Here is a 19,904-nt window from a genome sequence, read left to right on the forward strand (position 1 = left end):
GCTTCCAGGGCCCACAGGGCAGCGTGGAGCAGGCAGAGAACTCTTCCTCCGTGTGCAGAACCTGGTGCTGTATTAGGGGCAGGCACCATATGATCCGGAGAAGGCAATGGCACTTCAGTACTCCTGCCTGGAAAATCCCATGGGCGGAGGAGCCTGGTAGGCTGCAGTCCAGGCAGTCGCTAAGACTCGGACAGGACTGAGCGACTTCACTTTCACTTTTCACTTTCACCCATTGGAGAAGGAAATGGCAACCCACTCCAGTGTTCTTGCCTGGAGAATCCCAGGGACGGGGGAACCTGGTGGGCTGCCGTCTATGGGGTCGCACAGAGTCGGACACGACTGAATCGACTTAGCAGCAGCAGCAACCACATGATCACCATTGACTAGTTCAGCCACCCGACCCACCCCCACCCCCACCCCCAGGTGGGACAGGAGTTTACTGACATATCCTTCGCCACCATATTGGAAAACTATCAAATCAGCCCAGACTCACACCCTTCCTTATGGTGATTCTTCTCCCCATGGCAATGTTTTCTCTCAACTATTCTCAGGCCTTTGTCTCTAGGCCTATTTAACCAATGGTAATATGATGCATTGGGTGTTAATTCTAGAAGGTCTTGAAGGTCTTCATAGAACTGTCCCAGTTGAGCTATTTCAAATTCTGAAAGACGATGCTGTGAAAGTGCTGCACTCAATGTGCCAGCAAATTTGGAAAACTCAGCAGTGGCCACAGGACTGGAAAAGGTCAGTTTTCATTCCAATCCCAAAGAAAGGCAATGCCAAAGAATGCTCAAACTACTGCACAACTGCACTCATCTCACACGCTAGTAAAGTAATGCTTAAAATTCTCCAAGCCAGGCTTCAGCAACATGTGAACTGTGGGCTTCCAGATGTTCAAGCTGGTTTTAGAAAAGGCAGAGGAACCAGAGATCAAATTGCCAACATCCGCTGGATCATTGAAAAAGCAAGAGAGTTCCAGAAAAACATCTATTTCTGCTTTATTGACTATTCAAAAGCCTTTGACTGTGTGGATCACAATAAACTGTGGAAAATTCTGAAAGAGATCAGCATACCAGACCACCTGACCTGCCTCTTGAGAAACCTGTATCCAGGTTAGGAAGCAACAGTTAGAGCTGTTAGGACATGGAACAACGGACTGGTTCCAAATAGGAAAAGGAGTACGTCAAGGCTGTATATTGTCACCCTGCTTATTTAACTTATGTGCAGAGTACATCATGAGAAACGCTGGGCTGGAAGAAGCACAAGCTGGAATCAAGATTGCCGGGAGAAATATCAATAACCTCAGATACGCAGATGACACCACCCTTATGGCAGAAAGTGAAGAGGAACTAAAGAGTCTCTTGATGAAAGTGAAAGAGGAGAGTGAAAAAGTTGGCTTAAAGCCGAACATTCAGAAAACGAAGATCATGGCATCCGGTCCCATCACTTCATGGGAAATAGATAGGAAAACAGTGGAAACAGTGGCTGTCTTTATTTTTCTGAGCTCCAAAACCACTGCAGATGGTGACTGCAGCCATGAAATTAAAAGATGCTTACTCCTTGAAAGGAAAGTTATGACCAACCTAGATAGCATATTCAAAAGCAGAGACGTTACTTTGTTAACAAAGGTCTGTCTAGTCAAGGCTATGGTTTTTCCTGTGGTCATGTATGGATGTGAGAGTTGGACTGTGAAGAAAGCTGAGTGCTGAAGAATTGATGCTTTCGAACTGTGGTGTTGGAGAAGACTCTTGAGAGTCCCTTGGACTGCAAGGAGATCCAACCAGTCCATCCTAAAGGAGACCAGTCCTGGTGTTAATTGGAGGGACTGATGTTGAAGCTGAGACTCCAATACTTTGGCCACCTGATGTGGAGAGCTAACTCATTTGAAAAGACCCTGATGCTGGCAAAGATTGAGGGCAGGAAGAGGAGGGGACGACAGAGGATGAGATGGCTGGATGGCATCACTGACTTGATGGACGTGAGTCTGAGTGAACTCCAGGAGTTGGTGATGGACAGAGAGGCCTGGCGTGCTGCGGTTCACGGGCTCGCAAAGAGTCGGACACGACTGAGTGACTGAACTGAACTGAATATGATGCATTATTTAAACTATAAGAGTGACTTCCCTGGTGGTCCAGTGTCTAAGACTCCATGCTCCCAATGCAGGGGCCTGGGTTTGATCCCTGGTCAGGGAACTAGCTGGAGAAGCCAATGGCACCCCACTCCAGTACTCTTGCCTGGAAAATCCCATGGATGGAGGAGCCTGGTAGGCTGCAGTCCATGGGGTCGCTAAGAGTCAGACATGACTGAGCCACTTCACTTTCACGCATTGGAGAAGGAAATGGCAACCCAGTCCAGTGTTCTTGCCTGGAGAATCCCAGGGACGGGGGAGCCTGGAGGGCTGCCATCTATGGGGTCGCACAGAGTCGAACACGACTGAAGCAACTTAGCAGCAGCAGCAGGGAACTAGAGCCCACCTGTTGCAACTGAAGATCCCAGACGCCACAACTAAGGCCCAGCACAACCAAATAAATTATGAAATAGAAATAAATATTCTAAAACACTAGAAGGAAATGCCCATCACCCTCAGTCTGGGTCTGAGCACACGTTCTGGCTGTGCAGAAGCACTGACGGCTCAGTACGTGGCCCTCACATTTCCCAGCCCCCTTGTGGGTATCCAGAGCTGGGAGACTCATTTCAGCCAAAGGACTGTGGGACATTTGGGGGCCAAAACATTTAAAAACTGACTCATGATCCTTCGCTTTGATCCTTCCCCTGCTTTGACCCACTGGAAACCGTGGGTTGAGATGGTCAGTGCTCAAGACTGAAGCAGCTTAGAGCATGACATCATCACATCACTTGCAGGAAGCCCTGGAAAGGCTCCTGACCCACACCAGAATTTGCATGAGCAAGAAATAAACCTTCATAATCAACAAGGACCTACTGTACAGCACAGGGAACTCTACTCCATATCCTGTAATAAGCTAAATGAAAAAATAACCTGAAAAGAATGGATATACGTATAACTTAATCACTTCGCTGTACACCTGAAACTAATATATTCAGTATAATAGATGGGGAAACAGTGGAAACAGTGGCTGACTTTATTTTTCTGGGATCCAAAATCACTGCAGATGGTGATAGTAGCCATGAAATTAAAAGACGCTTACTCCTTGGAAGGAAAGTTATGACCAACCTAGACAGCATATTCAAAAGCAGAGACATTACTTTGTCAACAAAGGTCCGTCTAGTCAAGGCTATGGTTTGTCCAGTGGTCATGTATGGATGTGAGAGTTGGACTATAAAGAAAGCTGACCACCGAAGAATTGATGCTTTTGAACTGTGGTGTTGGAGAAGACTCTTGAGAGTCCCTTGGACTGCAAGAAAATCCAACCAGTCCATCCTAAAGAAGATCAGTCCTGGTGTTCACTGGAGGGACTGATGTTGAAGCTGAGACTCCAATACATTGGCCACCTGATGTGAAGAGCTGACTCATTTGAAAAGACCCTGATGTTGGGAAAGATTGAGGGCAGGAGGAGAAGGGGACGACAGAGGATGAGATGGCTGGATGGCATCACCGACACGATGGACACGGGTTTGGGTGGACTCCAGGAGTTGGTGATGGACAGGGAGGCCTGGCATGCTGTGGTTCATGGTGTCGCAGAGTCGAACACGACTGAGCAACTGAACTGAATTGATTCAGTATAAAATTAAAATTTTTAAAAAGAAACAAACTTTTGTAGTATTAAGTCACTGAGGTTCCAGGATTGATTTGTTCCTGCAGCATAAAGTTACTCTGACCAATGCATTTGTCACCAGAACCCACGAAAGTGGATTCTCACTGTAGAACTAAAGACTTCTATTTAATGACATTTAAAGTTTTAGCTTTGATTTGACATTTTCATTTCCCATGACGACTTTGGTACTTAAACAGAGGGAGTAAACCGTTTTCTTATGACTATACCTTATTTCATTGAAATAAATAAAGATTTCTAAGTATTCAGAGACCTGCAAATTCAGGGTCCCAGAGCAAAATCAGATACACGCATTGTGTGTATCTCTGTCATCAGCCTACAGAGGCCTGCCTTTCTTGGCATCTCTAATTTAACTGAAGACATTATTAGATGGAAATATTTTCCAAGGCTCAAGACAACCTTTTTACACAAAGATCTTTAAATACTGGATGCCAATGTTGTTGGGTAGGAACTGCCTTTCCATTCAAAACCCAGCTGTGAAATGAACATGAGTAATGACTGATATACCTGCTCACTGCTAATGAATAAAAACAGCTGCTGCTCACAGGAGAGTCAATTAGCACACAGATGGCTTAAAAGGATCCTAATAAATTTAATAAAAGCATCTTTCCTCCCCCGTGCGCCTCATGTGCTGCCTGGGACCTCGGGATTTTGTCTGACCGGCAGTATCACAATTACCCTCTTTGGGCTTTAGAAGTCTCCCCAGTACATTTGGTAGAACTGCTAGATATAGTGATTGGGGGGGGGGCATATTATGGAAATTTTAATAAGTATTTTTACTATTTTTATTGTGATAAAATATATATCATACAATTTTGGGGGGCTACTTTAAATGTAGCACTAATTACATTCACAAACTTGTACAAACATCACCACTATCAATTTCCAAAACTTGTTCATCACCCCCAAACAGAATTATTAAGCAATAATTCCCCAATGCCCACTTCTGGTGGTGGATGCAGTGATTTTAACATAACCTCTATGGCAACTGGCTTTGTGGGGTCTTGTCTCATTTATGCAGTCATGTTAGAGGGTGAATTGTTTCAGTTTGCTGTTTAGATAACTGAATCGCAGCCTTTTGACTTGATAAAAAACCTCTGTCTTTCACTGAAAGATTTTGCATGGGACATTTTCTTACGGGGGACTCTTAAGCAGGGTACATCTTATACCTTATAAACTCTTCTTGCTAAAGCAGAGACATATAATACATGTTCATTTTCGAACTGTCCTATAACAATGACAACTTCAGGGCCTGTTGAAGTGGCTGAACTGTTTGCCCTGACACTAAATGGCCCCAGACTACTTGGCTATACGAATTCTGTCTGAATTTGAAAATTTTATTTTGTTCTTTTATTTCCTGTCAAGCTGTCAGCTTTCACTTGATACAAATCTAAGAGTACTATTTTTGTATTCATTTCTGTTTTGTATTGTTGCTTTTGTAAACAAAAAAAAAAAGCTGAAATGAAATTCATGTAACAGAAAATGAACCATTTTAAAGGGAACAATTCGGTGACATTTGACATATCCACAATGATATGCAGCCATCGCCTCTGCATGCGTGTGTGCTCAGTCGCTCAGTCATGCCTGACTCTTCATGATTTCATAGATTGTAGCCCGCCAGGCTCCTCTGTCCATGGGATTTCCCAGGCAAGAATACTGGAGTGGGCTGCCATTTCCTTCTCCAGGGGAGCTTCCTGACCCAGGGATTGAACCCTCCCACTTCCTCAACCTTTCCTCACAGTTCAAACTTCTGAGTGACTGAGATCATTTAATGGAAATATTTATGTGTTCATTCAGTAAAAGAACGCATGGAGTGCTGACGATGACCACAGCCTGAGATTCGTCTTTTCACAGGGCTCCACGTAGGAGCATAGGGACTGGCAAGGGAAACCTCTGGTCCAGTGACCCCCAACCTGGGCAAGAGACACAGGAACCATCTAAACAGATTTTACAAAGCAGATATCTGTCCTCAGTGTTCCCCAGGGCAGGGTCTGGCACTCTGTCCTTTCAAAATGTTCAGCAAGAAATTCTGCGTGACAAATATGCTCTTGAGAGTCCCTTGGACTGCAAGGAGATCCAACCAGTCCATCCTAAGGGAGATCAGTCCTGGGTGTTCGTTGGAAGGACTGATGTTGAAGCTGAAACTCCAATACTTTGGCCACCTGACGCGAAGGGCTGCCTCATCTGAAAAGACCCTGATGCTGGGAAAGATTGAGGGCAGGAGAAGAAGGGGACAACAGAGGATGAGGTGGTTGGATGGCATCATCAACTCAGTGGACATGAGTTTGGGTAAACTCCGGAAGTTGGTGATGGACAAGGAGGCCTGGCATGCTGCGGTTGACGGGGTTGCAAAGAATCAGACACGACTGAGCGACTGAACTGAACTGAACTGAATATGTGTCCGAAAATCATCAGCTCTTCCTAGCACACATTTTGGGGTTTTTGTTTCGTTTTGCTTTCTGACTGTGCAATGTGGCTTGTGGGATCTTAGTTTCCCGACTGGGGCCTGAAGCCCGGGCCACAGCAGTAAAAGCGCTGAGTCCTAACCACTGGACTGCCAGGACCTTCCCATCAAACATTTTCTGTTTAAAGATGAAGCACCATCATCCCCTGGCTGACCGAGGGCATCCAGCAGCTCACCTGTGAAGGCCATGGACAGCAGCAGTGCCAGGAACGTGAAGAGCAGAAACACAAAGCAGGCTTTAAGGAGAAGGACTGCATGTGGGTGAGAACACAGAGACTCTCCTTTCCTTCCCACTGCAGTTTACTTACATGTTGCATGAAATCTGCCCTTTCTATCAAGACAGCAGACGACGGCAGGGGGTAGGAGGAGGTCTTCACTTGGCGGGGCTTCCATACCAGAGGCAGGAGTTCAAGCCAGGACTTGCATCTCTGAGACAGCTGAATGTCTTTTCTGATCTGGCTGCCAATTCCAAGGCCCAGCTTTCCTGCACGACCTCTCCAAAGTGACAGCTTCTAGAAAAGGAGTTCATGAGCTGCTGCTCTGCCAGGGCCAGGATGCCAGGAGCCATTGGCATTCATAGAGCCAGGCAGGATCTACCCTGTGCTTCCTGGGCACCTGTACCCACTGCAGATGGCTCCTCCCTGCCCTGCATAAGGTTCTCTGACAACTCACTTTATCACTTAAGGAATCTGCATCACGAAGTCGTCTTCTTCCCTTCCATTTATTTATGGGTTATACATCCCATAGTGTTAAGTGTCAGTTGCCTAGCCATGTCTGTAGCCCACCAGGTTCCTCTGTCCATGGAATTCTCAAGGCAAAAATACTGGGTGGGTTGCCAGTCCCTTCTCCAAGGGATTTTCCCAACCCAGGGACCAAACTCGGGTCTCCTGCATTGCAGGCGGATTCTTTACCGTCTGAGCCACCAGGGAAACCCATATATCTCATAGTATCTGATATGATATTATTTATACTGTTCTGGTAAAAACGAAATACATACACATGTAAGAGCTATGAAACACAAATAGTGTCATTTTGGTGATTCTACATCTGCATTAAATGCTCTTATAATTGCATTTAAAACTGTCATTATAGGGAATTCTCTGGCAGTCCAGTGGTTAGAACTCAGTGCTCTCATTGCTGGGATTCTGGGTTTAATTCCTGGTCAAGGAACTAAGATCCCACAAGCCAAAAAAAACCCACAAAAATCTGTCATTATATAATACTAAGGTGAATGATAAAATTTATGCTACTAACTTTATTTTTAAATACTTATTTATTTGTTACAGCATGTGGGATCTAGTTCCCTGACCAGAGATTGTACGTGGGCCCCCTGCATTGGGATCATGGAGTCTGAGCCACTGAACCGCCAGTGAAGTTCCTATGCTACTAACTTAAAATTGTTAGTAAAAAATTTTCTTTTTTGTTTACTTAAAATGACATTAAATAGCAAATGAAAAATACTATGACAGATCCAAAGAGCTGCAGAAGAAAGGGAAAAGCTTTCTCTTTCAATACCTTGAACAGTTTTTTCCCAGCTTTTTGAACAAGATGCTCTGAGATTTCATTCTGCAGCTGAGCCTGGCAAGTCCTGGGGTGATCTGTGGATCACGAGGGACACAGCACTGCTGGCCATGTGGCAGATTAAAGGGAGAATGCCATTAATCTATCCGTATCTGTTTTAGTTCCCGGTTTACAGTGGGGGTTGAGGAAGAAATTTGTTGCTGATACATGATAGAAAAGCGGGAAGTGGGTAAATCCCATCTCTATTCCCGGCCTTGGGCTTGTTACCAGGATGATAAAGTGATCAGCATCCTAAAAAGATCCTTCACTGCTCTGCGAGCTTGTGACAGATGGTGCCACCTGGCCACATGTGTAAGCCAGGTGTTCAGTGACACAGGAGCTCCTGTCATGCAAGCCTCCTGCCTTGGAGCAAGGCTGAGAGAGGGGGCTGGGGCAAGAACATCCCTCAGGACCACCCAGAGGAGAGCATGAGGACCTGCCCCCTGGGTGTGGCTGGGGCTCACAGCCCACTCCACGCTCTCCAGCGTTGATAGCTGAACTCTTCACCCCTGAGGCTTCCATGTCCTCACTTCAGGCACGAGCATAATTATAAGACTCTCCTAGACTTGTGAAAATGATTAAATGTCCTAAGGCACGTAAAGCACCTAACACAGAGTCTGCTACACGATAAATGCTCTGTAAGTGTTGGCCCTTATCATCATCACCATTATTCTCCTCCACTATGATGATGGAAGGGGTGTTGTTTAGCCGCTAAGTCGTGTTAGGCATGTGGCTTCCCGGTTATCTCAGACACTCCCCTGCCCCCAGCCCCAGAGTTCAAATAGAGAACTGAAGAAACGATGAAGGAGGGAGACCTGGTGTGTCCCATGGGCTGGGAATCAGCCGCCACGGGAGACAAGTAAACCCACCCTCACTCCTGAGCGCATCCGCAGCCCGGCTTCATTGGCGCCAGCCTCTGCATCACCACCGCCAAGGGCTCAGGCTCACTTCTGCTCTCACCCTGGGACACGTGATTCTCAGATTCTCTTTGGCCACTCTGGACCCAGGAAGTCAGAATCTCTGCCAACGTGACCTGGGAATCTGCATTTCCAACCAACTCCTCCGGGGACTGTGAAGCAGGCGGTCCACCCATCATCCCATCCTTTTTATAAGCGGTGGCTGGAGAGTCTTCAGCCCAGTCTTCCTTAGAGCCTGTTTGCTCAGGGAAGTGTGAGGTGCTGGGGCCACGCTGGGCTGTGGGATTTCACTGGGAGGGAAGTGACCAGCATGACCCACACGGGGGCCTCTTTATCCCTCAGTGCTAATAAGGACCACCCAAGCCACAGCCAGGGATTGGGATGCCCGCCCCTATTCCCCTGCATCCCAGGAGAGCAATTGGGGTGATGGACACCCTCTAAGACAGTGACTGAGTTTCCCACTGACTTTGCTTGGGCCAGGACAGGTCACCGACAGCAATGACCGCCTCTAATGAACACCGCCATGCCTTCAAGTTTACTAAGCACCAATTCCAGTGTGGCTCAGGGTGCCACATCCTGGTTTCTGATGAAATGAGTTTCCATCGAGTCTGTTTAAAAGAATTGAGTGAAACTGCTAAGTCAACCAAGAGTCCTAAAAGAGAAGACAACTCAGGATTAATGGTGATAGGAGGACATCAGAATTGAGATATTCAGGGAATCTAGGAAAAATCGGTACTGATGAACCGATCTGCAGGGCAGGAATAGAGGTGCAGATGTCGAGAACGGACTTGGACATAGCGGGGGAAGGAGCGTGGGACGCACTGAGAGAGTAGCTTTGACGTGTATACACTGCCACGTGTGAAACAGCTCGTGGGAAGTTACTGTGGGACACAGGGCGCTCGGCCTGGTGCTCTGCGATGACCCAGAGGGGTGGGGTGGGAGCGGGGAGGGAGGCAGGATCAAGAGGAAGGGGATATATGTATCCTTACGGCGGCCTCACTTGTTGTACAGCAGAAACCGATAAAACATCGTTATCCTCCAATTAAAAATTTAAAAAATTAGATGTTAGCAACCAGCTATCCCTCCAAATACATGACCAAAAGTATCAAAGCATGTTTCCAAGGGGGAATCTTGGTAAGACAAGTGGGTGGCTTCTGGCTCAGTCTGCTGTCCAGGATTTCTGGAACCTGGTGCCTTTGAAAAACAAGCGTATCCCCTGCTCTCGGGCTTAAATTGTTTAATGGGCAAACTGCAACCAGGACCTGGCAGTTTTGTCTGCAACACCACCTTCTGGGGACTCCACTCAGCTACCAAACACCCTGGAAGCGACTGGCAGAGAGTTCAGGAGGATAAACGAAGTCCTCTTTCCAAACTGCCCTCTCATTTCCTTGCATCTTTAAAGGCACCAAATCCTCAGTCACCCGTGCCACTTCTGTCCTCTTGGTACATCCAGGGACTCTCTCTTGGCCTAATTTTTTTGCATTCTTCCCTCTTCTCTATCCCCATGTCAACACCTGCATCGTCCTCTCACCTGGCCTGTTCCATAGCCCCCACTAACTCACCAGCACAGACCTCATGCCCCATCAGGGAGATGAGATGGGTACCCAGGAGCCAATACAAATCAGTGTGTGAGAGGGGCCACCAGGGGAGTGCAAAGAGGTACAGGCACCCAGAGGAGGGAGGGGTCCTGAGGAAATCAAGGAATGCTTCCAGGAGGAGGTGTAGCGGCGTTGTATAATGAGTGAATGGACAGGATTTTGACAGAGTGGCTTTTCAATCAAAAAGAAAATCCTACAGGAAAACATTCAGGGAAGAAAAGCTCAAGGTGGTTCTGGGGAGAGGCAAAGCCCCCATTTGGCTGAGTATAGGTCCTCCAACAGATAAGTGAGAGATACAACTAGAACGAGGACCTGAGAACAGGGAACGTTTCCAATCAACCTCAGGGCATTTGCATTTGATTAGGAAGGTAAAGGGAGTGGAGGACATGGAGCTGCGAAGTGACATGAAGTCAAATCATTTGGGAAAACCTGGACCAGTGGGGTGGTGATGGGGCTGAGAGACCAGTGAGGAGGTTGATCTGTAGTTCAGCCAGGAGGGTGATCTCAAAATGCAGACAGGGCAGGGAATTGAACACCAGTGAGATGTGCTGATAAAGGAAAGAAAGGAGCAGAAAAGCACTCAAGTGCTAAGGCCTGTGTGCATGCTAAGTCGCTTCGGTTGTGTCTGACTCTCTGGGACGCTGTGGACTGTAGCCCACAGTAGGTGTGCCCAGAGGTGAAGGGGGCTGTGGACCCAGAGCCGTTCTGGGGAATAAAATGTCAGGGTGTGCCTGAGGAGGGTGAGATGGGGGGTGAGGGCAGGCATATCAGCGAGAGGAGAAGCTTGTATTAGGAGCTGGTAGGTCATTCACCCATCCAGGCATTCAGGGGACACTCGCTGTGCTCCTACTGTGTGCTGGGCACTACTGGAGGTGCTGGGGGTGCAGCAGTGAGTGAGATGTCCTTGGAGGAGAGGGAGGTGAGGAGCTGGTGGCCAGATGTGGCTATCAGCACGTCAGGGTTGCCAGGCACCGATCCGCCATCCCCTTGTTTTCCTGACCCATACTTCAGTCCACTCGACCCTCTGCTCAGGGTGTTTCTGAGTATTATTGCTCTAAGATAAGTCGCTTAAGACTTCCCACGAGGTTGCCTTTATTCAGACATCAGTTATAAACAAGACCGGACATCTCACCTGGAGGTCAATGCTTTCATTCCAAGGAGCCCCGAGGTCTCCAAGTATATCCCAAATGTCAGGTCCTTCCCCTCCAGAGAGCCAGCCGGGAGCATCCCCAAATGCTGCGCTACCAGCACTGAGGGTGCTGACGGTGACAGCGGGTGGGGTGTGTGTGTGTAGAGATGGAGGCGGAAGTGAAGACGGAGGAGGAGCGCACACCGCCCGCTCAGTGCGGACCTGCTGGCAGGATCATCCCTGGCAGCGCTGATCCTCTGCCAACTCACCAGCAGGGTGATCCCGCCAGCGCTTCGTGCTCCAGGGGTTACAATGAGATACGGGGCTTCTCTTCCCTATCACTTTGCTTCTCAGACACTCAACACTCAACACTGCGTCACACTCAAACCTGCCTTGGTACCCACAGGAGCCCCTCCGCAGCAAGTCGGAGTCCATGGGATGGGAGACGGGTCACCTGGAACCAGAGGCAAGTCACCAGCGCCCTGCCAGGGTCTTCCTCACATCACTGCATGTCATCCCCCAGCTCCCCAGAAGGTACAGAGAGAACTGAGAGTCAGATGGTTCACAGGCTCAAAGCCGCTTAGCTACCGAGTGGTAGAAGTGGGATTTGTAATGAGGCTTCTGTGACTCTATTTGAAAACTGGTCTCTTTGACTTCCAAGCCCAGTCTCTCCCCCTTATCCCAGGGCAGGAGGAAAGGGGAGGAAATCCAGAAAGGAAGGGCTTCCCGGTGACAGTCAAGAGCAGCAGGAGGTGGGCACACCTTCCCTATCAGCGCTGGAGGTGCGCGGTCATGTTTCACCAGGTAAGGAGTATCGTGCCCATTCCACAGATGAGAAAATGGAGGATCAGAAGAGTTAAGAACTTGCTCAAGGTCACACAGCTAGATGAGAACTCAGGGGTCATCAGCTCCAACAAGCTTGAGAGGTTTGCCCTCACTCGACCAGAGCTAGCTCGCACAGTGTGGAGAAGACAGGCATCAGAGCAGAGCACGAGGGGGCCACATACTCTGTCCGCGGAAGGCAGTGCTGGGGGAGTCCCAGTGAGCACGGGCAGATCTGCCTCCTCCTGCCTTTCGGGCAGCAACCATGGAAGACATGTGTGCGACACCTAGTAGGTCTTCAATATACATCTAATGCACGATCCTGCGAACTGCTATGCAAACATCACGAGGATTCACCCTTTCCACAATGTCCTTGCAAAAACTGTCACCTTGGTGCCCCGACACACAGAGAATCGGGAACAGCAGCCTCCTCTCCATCACTGACCTGCTTTTCACCAACAGACATGAAGCTAGACCAGACTGCCGGCCTCATGTGGCTTGCCAGGGGCACACCTCTGTCAAACAGAAAGGGGGTCCCCAGTCGTGGACAACTGGCAACTGAATGAATTAGATTTTTTTGTTGGTGTCCACACTTGTTGGGGCTTCCCTTGTGGCTCAGCTGGTAAAGAATCCACCTGCAATGCGGGAGACCTGGGTTTGACCCCTGGGTTGGGAAGATCCCCTGGAGGAAGGCATGGCAACCCACTACAGTATTCTGGCCTGGAGAATTCCATGGACTGTATAGTCCATGAGGTCACAAAGAGTCGGACACAACTGAGCGACTTTCACTTTCCCCTTCACACCTGTTGAGGTCAATTACCACAAGGGTGCCATGTAAACTAAACCACTAAAACTCCATCGAGAAAAACAACTGTCCTGTATCCAAGGACGAACTCAACTATCCCAAAGGGCAGGAGGAGTTTTAGTCCAGCATGGCAGCCAAGAATCTGCCTGCAATTCAGGAGCCAGGTTTGATCCCTGGGTCGGGAAGATCCCTGGAGAAGGAAATGGCAACCCACTCCAGTATTCTTGCCTGGAAAATTCCACGGACAGAGGAGCCTGGAGGGCTACAGTCTGTGAGATCACAATGAGTTGGACATGACTGAGTGACTAACACAATTCAGGGCTTCTAAGGGTCTTTCCTAACCTCACTCTTCGAGGTAAAGAACTGGTATGTCCCCCTTTATGCCAAAGAGCTTGCTCTGAATCTCATCATCTTCTGGGGTGTCTGGGGGAGAGAACCCCACTCCCCAAGTCCCCGTAAACATTACAGAACACATCCCTAACCCCTGCACACCTCTCTTTCTGCCTCAGCTCCTGATGGGCGGCACCCCTGCCCTCAGACAGTCCTCCAGAGGTTTAGGACTGGTGAACTTCATAGCTGGGAATACCACTGAGAAGCTGGTGGAATTTCCTTCTCAGGGGTTGGTGTGGACTTTGCATCTAGCCAACACCTTCCTCTTACATCATAGAAGGGAAATAACAGAGGGAGGAGAAATAAGGGTAAACTGTTCCTATTTGTGTGGCAGAGTTGCCACAGATGTATGTGTGTGTGTGTGTTCAGTCGCTCTGATGCTGCTGCTGCTAAGTCACTTCAGTCGTGTCTGACTCTGTGTGACCCCATAGACAGCAGCCCACCAGGCTCCCCCGTCCCTGGGATTCTCTAGGCAAGAACACTGGAGTGGGTTGCCATTTCCTTCTCCAATGCATGAAAGTGAAAAGTGAAAGTGAAGTTGCGCAGTCGTGTCCGACTCTAGTGATTCCATGGACTGCAGCCCACCAGGCTCCTCCATCCATGGGATTTTCCAGGCAAGAGTACTGGAGTGGGGTGCCACTGTTCAGTCGCTCAGTTGCGTCCAACTCTTTGCGACCCCATGGACTGTAGTCCATCAGGCTCCTCTGTCCATAGGATTCGCCAGGCAAGAATACCGAAGTGGGTTGCCATTTCCTCCTCCAGGGGATCTTTCTGACCCGTGGATCAAACCCACGTCTCTTGCGTCTCCTGTGTTGGCAAGCAGATTCTTTACTACTGTGCCACGTGGGAAACCTGCCACAATGTGTAAATTTCCATTAAAACAACATGTGAACCGTTCCTAGTATACCTACAGCCCAAGCTATTCCAGTGGAAACCATGTGTATTTGTCTGTGTTACATCATAACAAGACACATATTCGCACGTGGGCCACTAAGTAGGCTAAGAGGCACATGCTTTAGTCTGTGAACCTTGAAGAAAAAATAAAAAACAATGTAGGGATGCAGAGAGATTTTTAAAAATTTAAATATCCCAAGTTAACTGCTTTCTTGTGTGTGTGTGTGTGTGTGATTAGGTGTGCTTCTTTTTTTAATTGAAGTACAGTTGATTTACAATGTTAGATTAGCTTCAGTTATACAACATAATGATTTAGTATTTTTATAAATTATACTCCATTTAAAGTTATTATAGAATATGGGTTCTATTTCCTGTGCTGTACATTACATCCTTGTACCTTATTTATTTTATACTCACTTGACTGCTTTCTTTAGTCACTAACTGAAAATAATGGTAGAAACATCCATTTGGAAAACCAGTGATATCTTTACTGGTTATAACATCAGACCCAATGAGACAAGCCAACACCAGGTATGAGATCCATCTTATAAATGAGGCCATTCTCATTCCAGTAAGCCCTTTACTTTATAAACTGGCAAGACGGATGAGAAGTAAAAAAGACTGATGTGTTGCTACTTCTGTCACACCTTAAAGAATGTTCCCTGGGAGACAGAAGGCTCTACATGGGAACTGAGCTCTGACCCCAAGCTAGAAAGAGATGGCGTTCCCATGCAAGGCTGCAAATGCTGGACAACAGACTTCGTAAGTGATGTTCAGCATCACACAATGATAGGAACGAAATGTTAATTAAAACAACCATGAGTATCAGCTTTCACGTATCGGATCGGCAAGATGAGGAAACAGTTTAGGATTCTAGTGAGGGGAGAGGGAGACAGCTCAGTGCGTCGTCGGTGGGAATGTGAAAAGTGCCACTTCTTTGGAGGGTGATGACAAGCAGAGCGGGCAGGGGGACGTGTCCAGCGCAATCCCATTCATGGAAAACTGTCCCCACGTGACATACACGCGTAGGAAAAGACAGAGCACACCAGTGAGCCGTGGTCAGTAACCATTTCCAGCGGCGGAAGCAGCCACAGCAGGACCCCGGGGCGGGGCAGAGGAAGCAGTGGAGGCGGGTGTGCAAAGCTTGTTTGCTTCTACTTTATAACCTAACACTGCTTCACCTTTTTACCCAGGAGCAGGTTTGCTTCTATAATTTAAAACATTCAAGGGACTTCCCTGGTGGTCCAGTGGTTAAGACTCCACACTTCCACTGCAGGGGCAGCAGGTTCGATCCCTGTTCGGGAAACTCAGATCCTGCATGCTGCACAAAAGTGAAAGTGAAAGTCTCTCAGTCGTGTCCGACTCTTTACAACCCCATGGACTAAACAGTCCAAGGAATTCTCCAGGCCAGAATACTGGAGTGGGTAGCCATTCCCTTCTCCAGGAGGTCTTCCCAACCCAGGGATCAAACCCAGGTCTCCCACATTGCAGGCAGATTCTTTACCAGCTGAGCCACTAGGGAAACGCATGCCACACAGTGCGGCCAAAAAAACAAAAACAAAATACAGAAATAATTCATACAGTTTAACAGCAAAAAGCAACCTGATTAAAAAGTGGGAGGTTGTGAATAGGCATGTTTCAAAGAAGACACGCAGATGGCCAACAGGTACACAGAAAGATGTGCAACATCATTGACTGTCAGGAAAATGAAAATGAAAACCACAATGAGATATCACCTCACACCTGTGTGAATGGTTATTATCAAAAAGACAAGAAATAACAAGTACTAGCCAGGATGTGGAGAAAAGGAACTTCTCACACACTGCTGGCTGGAACATAAGTTGGTGGAACCAGTGTGGAAAACAGTACGGAGTGCCCTCAAAAAATTAAAAATAGAAATACCATAGGATCCAGCAATTCCACTTCTGGGTATTTATCCAAAGAAAACAAAAACACTAACTCAAAAAATACATGTGCACCCCCAATTTCACTGTAGCATTATTTATAATAGCCAAGATACAGAAACAAAAAAAGTCTATCAATGGGCGAGTGGATAAAGAAATTGTGGTATATGTACATCAGAATATTATTCAGCCATAAAAAGAAGGAAATCTTTCCATGTGTGAAAACATGGATGGACTTCAAGGGCATTATGTTAAGTGAAATCAGTCAAACAGAGAGAGACAAGTATGATCTCTTATATGTGGAATATCAAACAAACAAACAAAAAACCCAGAAGCTCACAGACACTGAGAACAGATTGATGACTGTGGGAGAGAGGTAGGCTCTGGAAATGAGAAATAGGTGAAGGAGGTCAAAAGGTAAAAAGCAAACAAACAAAAATATGCTATGAAGATCCATCCACTAGTACAGTAGGAACATGCAAAACTCAATCACACGCTCCCCTGGCCTTTCAAATGGAAGCTCTTCTAAGAGAGGGTGGATCCCTCATACACAGGAGATGCTCAAGAGATAGATCCATGCTAATAAGGGTGGTAAGGACCATTTTAGGCAAGCTCTAAGCTTTCTAAGTACTAAGAAAATTAATATGTTTCTTGTTTGGTAGAAAGTTTCCCTATTTGGTAGAAATCTGACATAGGAAGTGACTTCCGGAGTGGGCTGGGTAAGCCCCTTCTCTCCAGTGGGAATCAACAGTGACTTGTGTCCGAGTGGTAGGACTGTTTGTCTCTAATTTGCTTCTGCATCAGTAAGAGTAGTGATAACAGCCCCTGCCGTGTCTTCCCCTAGAAGTCCAGTGATGATAAAGGGTATTAATTGATAATAGAAAATTAATTGGTAGTAGTCACCAAACAACATTCTTAACACACTTTCATTTTTCAGTCCAGTTGTTGTATCTCAGTGGTAACCAACCAAGGGTAATTCTGCCTCCCAGGGGATGTCTGGCAATGTCTGGAGGCATTTTTGATTGTCCTCACTGGGGTGAGGATGGTGGCTAGTGACTCGTGGATGGAGACCAGGGATGTCACTAAATATCCTGCAAAGAATGGGGCAGCCCCCCAACAACAAAGAATCTAGTCTAAAATGCCAATAATTACAAGTTTTTATAACTAACATTTACCGTTTCAGTATTCAGATTTATAAAATACTACTTTATTTTAAACCTCTGGTTTGTGTTGATTACAAATGGGCACCTGCCATTGGACCCTGCCATCTGCCTCTACAGGGATGAGATCACGTGCTGCTGACCTTCAACACCCCGAGAGGAGGCCAGGGTGGAGAGCAGAAATGAGGCAAAACTATACTTGAGGAAGTACTGGCAAGACAAGTCTTCAGACAGTTAAATATTTTCAGGGGCCGATCCTAATTCTTGTGTCTCCTCGTATCTTCATGGTGATGACTGTTCCTTGTGGCTAACAAAAGTTTCACGAGACTAGAAGAAACTTTTGGAAAAAATGTGCTTGACTGCATGTACTCCCCCTTCACCAAATTACATGTATACTGACCTTCCACCACTATCTCTGGAGCAGTCTCTCAGAGCTCTCGCTTCCTGGGTAGCTCAAACGGTAAAGAATCTACCTGCAACGCAGGAGACCTGGGTTCGATCCCTGGGTCAGGAAGATCCCCTGGAGAAGGGCATGGCAACCCACTCCAGTATTTTTGCCTGGAGAAGTCCATGGACGGAGGAGCCTGGTGGGCTATGGTCTGTGGACTCGCAGAGTCGGACAGGACAGAGCAACTAACACTTTCACTTTCTTTCACCCAGAGCTATCTGAGACTCTGTCTCCTGGGTTGCAGTCCTCACTGTGCCCCAAATAAAACTTAACTCTCAACTCTCACATTGTGCTTTTTTTTTTTTTTTTTTTTAAGCTGACATTTGTTTCTTAACAGTGAACCTGTATCTAGAGGTGCCTAAGTTTTTCTTAACATCTAGCACTTCAACAGTATTCAGCATTACTGATGTTCACTTCAGAGCCCCAACCTGGGCACATTTTTGACTCGGTGACTGTGGTTTTCATTAACTGACTTGGTAAATTAGGCTGTTTACCTAAATTAGAGGTGAGTGGAAACTCAGCTCAATTTGGCCTGGTTTTGAATAACATTAAACGTTAAACCTTAACCACCTCCATACCTGTTCCTCCAAAGACAGATGTTAACCTGAATTGTTGAATATTTCCTACAGATGTTTTGGGTGCTCAGGACACAAATCCTTTATTATCTATAGCTCTTTATGTATCTTCTCCATTTCCCCTCCTAACCATTCCATCCTGCATGAGTTCCGTGGAGGTAACGGCAAACCTACTGTGTGCCAGAGTGACCCACCACTTCCCTAGGAGTCCTTCAGTGTTTGGTCCCTATGAAATGGAAAATGTCCATCCTCAGAGCTCTACACACACTTTTATCACGACCATGTCCAAGTCACCTGCTCAGAGACCCCACAGGGCCTCTATCTTCATGCCCAGTAGTTACCAAACTGTTTCTAAGAACCCAGCACAACTTGCTCTCACCCTGAAGTTCACTGTTCCTTTACGACCATTCTTTTCCATGGGAAAACCCATTCTCTTTAGACTCCATGAAGATTAAGTTTCCCTTTCTCTCCACACAATTAAGAAACAGCACTTTCACATTGTAGTCATTTTCTTTCCAGGAAGCACAAATCAGCACATTGTCATCTTCCCCTGAACAATTCTGAGAAACCATCTGCTAGGATTCTCTCTCCAACTTGAAAGGCTGCACTGCGCTGTCTCCACTCACCTTTTGAGCTGATATCAAAGAGCCAGATCCAGGACCAGGCTGACCTTGGCCACTGTGGGGTCGGGGTGGTTGGTCCAAGTCTACACCTGATGGACTTCTCTTCACCTGCGGGTCCATCTCCGTGCCGCACGCTTCCTTTCTCTGTCTCTCATCTCAGATTTCTCTCCCGCAGCAGGACAGCAACTCCTGGCTTCTCCCTGGGAGGGAGAGGTTTATCTCTGTTTCCACCCTCCACGTGCGGAGAGCGCAACCCCGCCACCGGCTTCAACATCTTGAAGTACTTCCCATGGCCGGAAGGGGGCAGCAGCGCAACCCCAGGAAGCCTTTTAAAGACGGGCTGTGACAGAAATGGTATGGACCTAACAGAAGCAGAAGATATTAAGAAGAGATGGCAAGAATACACAGAAGAACTGTACAAAAAAGATCTTCACGACCCAGATAATCACGATGGTGTGATCACTGACCTAGAGACAGACATCCTGGAATGTGAAGTCAAGTGGGCCTTAGAAAGCATCACTACAAACAAAGCTAGTGGAGGTGATGGAATTCCAGTTGAGCTATTCCAAATCCTGAAAGATGATGCTGTGAAAGTGCTGTACTCAATATGCCAGCAAATCTGGAAAACTCAGCAGTGGCCACAGGACTGGAAAAGGTCAGTGTTCATTCCAATCCCAAAGAAAGGCAATACCAAAGAATGCTCAAACTACCACACAATTGCACTCATCTCACACGCTAGTAAAGTAATGCTCAAAATTCTCCAAGCCAGGCTTCAGCAATATGTGAACCGTGAACTTCCTGATGTTCAAGCTGGTTTTAGAAGAGGCAGAGGAACCAGAGATCAAATTGCCAACATCCGCTGG

General features: G+C 47.2%; 1 protein-coding gene across 3 annotated transcripts in view; it reads right to left on the reverse strand.

Moving 5' to 3' along the window:
• The window catches only part of DHRS12 (dehydrogenase/reductase 12), a 77,562-nt gene extending 58,267 nt beyond the window's left edge, over positions 1–19,295 (reverse strand). The window contains exon 1 of one of the 3 annotated variants that reach the window (XM_086329187.1): positions 19,045–19,295. The gene's annotated coding sequence lies outside the window, so the exon portion shown is untranslated. The remainder of the gene's footprint in view (positions 1–19,044) is intronic. The other 2 variants (XM_086329191.1, XM_086329193.1) reach the window with 2 other exon arrangements.
• Positions 19,296–19,904: the final 609 nt, after the last annotated feature.

Source organism: Bos grunniens, chromosome 12, assembly GCF_055505025.1.
Source record: "Bos grunniens cultivar Pamir isolate PY7600 chromosome 12, Bosgru_T2T1.0, whole genome shotgun sequence".
NCBI lineage: Eukaryota > Metazoa > Chordata > Mammalia > Artiodactyla > Bovidae > Bos > Bos grunniens.